Source organism: Choloepus didactylus, chromosome 4, assembly GCF_015220235.1.
Source record: "Choloepus didactylus isolate mChoDid1 chromosome 4, mChoDid1.pri, whole genome shotgun sequence".
Lineage (NCBI taxonomy): Eukaryota > Metazoa > Chordata > Mammalia > Pilosa > Megalonychidae > Choloepus > Choloepus didactylus.
The window spans coordinates 155,954,493-155,959,981 of NC_051310.1; positions in this window are offsets into that span (position 1 = coordinate 155,954,493).

Here is a 5,489-nt window from a genome sequence, read left to right on the forward strand (position 1 = left end):
AAGAGTGGAAGACTTAAAGCCTTGCTGGATTAATCATCAAGACAGGGTGCTTTATACCTCGTGGCCTCTCAGCCTGGTGACTCAGCCACCTACTTCTGTGCTGTGAGGCACAGTAGACAACAGATACCTGTAACCCGCACCCAAACTCTACAGCTGGGGCTCCACCACAAGTCTTATCTTGAGGCTGCAGAAACTTTTTTGACTAAGGTTTTTGTTTTTAATTGACCTGCTCTCCAGGTAGAATCAATTAAATATATGAAACTTGATATAATGATCTCAAGTTAAATTGTGAATTCTTTGGTCTTTGGACTTTTATCATCTTCAGTTTAGATTGGCAAGTCATAGGTGTGACGATGTCTTATGGATGTAAGAAACCAGACATGGAGCTTATAGATTCCAATTTCTGGTTTGACATTCACAATGTTATACCATGCCGTTCAAAGAGAAGAGACACAACTAGAAAATTAGAAGGCAAACATTTTCCCAAATGATGTGCTCTGTGAAGCTGAATTAACTGGGCTACATTTTCCTATTGCAGATAAGAATACACTGACTTGGTTTTATCTATTGAACTTTATAAGTTAAGGGGCTCAGAGTTCACAAGCCTGGATCTTCATTTGACCCCATCCCTGCGATGTCATGTAATATTGGATAACTGTAGAGGGGCTGAACAAGTTGGTATGTCAGGAATAATGATGATGCTTTTGGAGTAGCTTGAGCATCATTCTGCAATATTTATTTTTCTGTTATCTGGTATCATATCCCTTCAATCAAGTTTGAATATAATTTATATGAACTACCTCACAAAATATCCTAGGAACCTGGGCAGTCTAACATTAGTATTTTTGTCCTGAAGTCCTCTCTTTGTTAGACAGAATAGTATTGATGTCTTTTCAAAGACAAATTCCATTCAACTGTAAGGTTCTGAAAATCTGAGTCATTTGGAGTTTAATGTTTCTAATATTCCACTTATGGCATTTTTTCCAGAGCACAATCCTTAAAATAGTTCCCTATCTGGGTTTTTTTTTTTTTTTTTTTCCTTTCAATTCATTGACTTTTGTAAACAGCCAAAAACCCTCTGGAGTATATTGTGGGGAGTAAGTTTAGATAAAAAGGCTCAACAATAATGTTATTGTTGAAAAATCAGGTAATAACATTTTTTAACATGGCTTATAAACTGGCTTTTAAGTTTCCCTAATAGAGTTTCAAAATAAATGATAACATTATCTTAAGAATAAAATCAGAAGGTAATTCATTTTGTTAAGTTCTACTATAGTATTTAAATTGAATCTCAAATTTTAAGCATCCATGTTTTAAATGAGGGAGCTTTAAATAGCTACAATAATTCAGAACAAGATTTATTGACATTCAGCTGCTTTCCCTCCTGAAACTTCAAGAAAAATCTACTTGAAAACGTTGGAACACCTGGGAATATCTTTGTTCAAATTCCCTTAAAATTGAAACATATATAACCAGAAATCACATGCTGTGTGTAGATTTGTGTAATTCTTAGCCTTCTCCTAATAGGTTTCAGGTTATTGAGTATGAAGAAAGGTAGAAATTTAATTTTATTTAAAGAGTTTTTGTTACTGACTTCATGGGCTATGTTGGCTAGAAGAAACCAGATCATTGAAGAATGATTATGTGCATTGCATAAGGCTTAAAGTAGGGTCACAGAAAACAAATGTTTATATGGCCCAAACATGTATTACAAAGTTTTTACAAGAGTTATATGGAAGGAATAAAATTGTTATGAGAATTGTATGGTTTGAGTTAAAAGGTACAAGGACGATAAACAAAGTCTGGGTCCCAGAACTACTATGGACAAAAAGCAAACTGGGAAAATCTACACATGTAAGCACTGGCCATTTCTTATGGAAAAGAAGTAATTCAACTGTGGAACCAAAAGCCCAGAGGGCAGAGCCAAGAACTGTGGTGACTCCTTCCCAGGATGCAGGACTGAGCCCTAATCCAGTACTGGTAAAAGATACCCAGCTGGAATTCAGAATTTCTAAGGAACAGTAACTTGTGAGTCTCCTTTTCTCCCTCTTTTTGAATGGGAGGATCTAGAGCAGCTACCCTATGCTGGGTGTGTGAGTGGCTGGCAACACCTATCTTTGGTAAACAGGGCTTCAGAGTGAGAAGGACTATATTTGAGAAGCTGTATTCAAGGAATCCTACTGAAGGAGTCTCATCCACATCCAGACCTCAATTAGATGATGAGGTCCTGGACTTTGAACCTGAGCCTGATGCCATAATGGGGACCTTGAAGTCGAGGGTAAGTGTATTTTGCATGTGAGAGGGATGTGAATTGTTATGGCCAGAGGGCAGACTGCAGATTATATTTTCAAAATTTGGCCAAGAAATAAATCTGATTGTGTATGCTCTTCCAGAACTTTGACACACTTCTGATTAAAAGGGGGAATCCGATTCCCCTCTCTTCAAATATGGACCAGATTTGGTAACTTGCTTCTAATGAAAAGAGTACAGTGGAAGCAATAGCACTTGAGTTCCAGGGTAGGTCATGAAAAGTGATACTCCTTCTGCTATGAGGAAGACAAAAGTAACCTGTGGAGAAAGACTACATGGAGGGTAGAGCACCCATGGAGAGGAAATGAGGGCCCAAGCCAACAAATAGCATCAAAGACCAAGCACGAATCAATGAGCTCTTCCCAAATGATTCAGCCCCCAGCCTCCCACTCTTTTTTCCTGGGGATCCAGGTATCATGGGTGGAAACAAGCTGTCCCCACTGTGCTCTATTCAAATTTCTGGCTATTAAAATCTGTGACCATAATAAAGGGTCTTTGTGTCACTAAGTTTTAGGATAATTTGTTATGCAGCCATAGTTAAGTAGAACACCATGTGATTCCTGGGAAGGACAGTTGTCACCAAAACCTTGCACATTCTACACCCCACTTTCCTGTTAATGACACTTAGAGGAAGAGCTGATTAAGTCATAGTCATGGAAAATAATCATTAACACATAAGTTTAAAAATGGTCAGTATTAATTTTATAGAGCCTTGACAACCATTTTTCATAAGGACCCTTAATTCTTCTTCCTTTCCAAGTTATCACTCCATCAAAACCTCCCTTTGCACATGGAAAATCAATGAATCACATGTAAATAAATGCTTTATTACAAGGAATGTTAAAGTTGGAGAGCTTGGCCTTCCTTCAGATAAGTCACTGATGCCTAGGTAACTGAGGTAGTATTACTTATCTCAGTCAAGTCAGAGAGACATTGATTTAAAGCAGTTCTCAACATTTATATCCAAATTATATCATCAGTACAACTTGGAAACTCCTCACAGATACCTTGGATCTCCTAGGGAATTTTCTCATTCCAAACTACTTGCTTCTGTCTACTCGCTTTAGTAAATATTCAGTTTCTATATTGTGTGGTGATAAGGAGTTTGCAGTCACAGCATTGCCTGTGTGTGGACTACAAAGTTGGCTTATTTCTGTTTTTTCACACTTAGCTCCAGGTAAGTCATACATTCAGATAATGCAAGATAGAAAGGAGCATGATAAACAGTACTTTTCTATTATGTTCCATGGTCTTAATGTACTTCTACTGTTAATGAAAATGAATGATCTGTATCAAAGAAAAAATTCAGGTTGAATGGAATTACTCTCTCCTACATAAATAGTGGCATTATTTTGCCAGGCAGGCACCATGCTAGATGCTGGCAATAGAGAAGTGAACACTTTTAGAGTTTGACAGGGAATATGTACACCTACATTAAGCAATTCAAACACACATAATGTCAGCATCTGATAAGGGCAATGAAATAATACAAATGGATATGATAAGCAATTATAAAATTTGGATCTGGTTGACACTAGCAGAGTGGATTGTGTTATCAGGGATCAGAGAAGGCCTCTTTGGAAAAATGGCATTTACATTGACATCTGTCAGAAACATAGGTGTTAGCAAAGCTAAAACTGCGGCTAAAAAGTGCAGGAGGCAGAAAGCACAGCTTGTGTGAAATCCCTAAAAGGGAAAGAACTGGGTAGATGAGAGAACTGAAATAATAACAGAGTGGCTGAAACATACTGAGCAAGGGTTAGAATGAAGTGAGCAGAAGGTAAAGAGTTAAGTACAGAATATGCAGGGTTTAGTTGGCCATGTAAACCCCAGGGATTGTTCCTAAGTGGGAAGCATGGGAGGAGCATTTACAAACCATCATTCAGGGTCTAGATGAACACTGAATGAAAACAGAAGAGAATAGAAGCAGGGAAACCAGGTAGGAGGCTAAACCATTACTCCAGGTGAGAGATGAGAGTGGCAATGGGGATTGTGGGAGTGTCATGGATAGGAATGGATAGAGCCAAAATTGGAGCTAAAAATGATGGGATTTGATGATAAATAGATATGCAGAGTGGAGAAGGAAGTCCCAAACAGGGTGGTACATTGAAAGAGCTAATGGTGGAAAGAGGAGGACTAAAGGGAAGAATCAAGTGTTTAACTTTGAATTTGCATTTGAGATTTGAAATCTGTTTGAGGTTTGAACTGAGATTTGAACATGTGTTTGATGTTTGATATGAGATGTTTAAATGGAAATGTGAAATAGACAGATGGTTATATAGTTTTACATCATAGAATATTGGTCTCATCTGGAGACACAAATTTGGAAGTCATGATGTTATGGGTTGAATTGTGTTCCCAAAAAAAGGTATGTTGAAGTCCTAAGCCCCAGTACCTCAGAATGTGACTTTATTTGTAAATACGGTAGTCATAGATGTAATTAGTTAATTTAAGATGAGGTCATACTGGAGCAGGGAGGGGTGAGGTACTTAATCAAATCTGACTGGTGTTCTTCTAAGAAAATAAGAGACACACAGTGTGTGTGTGTGTGTGTGTGTGTGTGAGAGAGAGAGAGAGAGAGAGGGAGAAGAAAACCATATGTATATGGAGGCAGAAATGGTAATTATGCAGCTGCTACAAACCATGGAATTCCAAGGTTGGCAATCACCACCAGCAGCCAGGAAGAGGCAAGGAAGTATTCTCCAGAGCCACTGGAGGGAGCATGGCCCAGCAAACATCTTGATTTTGTTTTCTAGCCTCCACTACCATGAAAGGATACATTCTTGCTGTTTTGAACCATCCAGTTTTTTGGTACTTTGTTATGGCAGTCCTAGGGAACTAAGATACATAGACTCATAGATATTTTTAAAACCATGAGATAGAGGAAAATGCCCTATGCAAAGCATCAAAAAGCTGGAAGAAAAGATGATCTAGAATCAAGCTATGTGATTAACCATAACATTTTGAGATCAAAAAGAGAATGAGCCAGTAAAATGGATTGAGAAGGAGCACCTAGAGTGATCTGAAAAAAACCAGAGGCATGGGTTTCCATAGTAGACAAGAAAAGAAAGTGTATCAGGAAAAATAAAACGGAAAACTTTAGGGAAGATTGTTAGAGTGTAAAATGAGGATGGAAAAGCGTTCAGTGGATTAAGCATCATGGATATCCTCAGTGACTT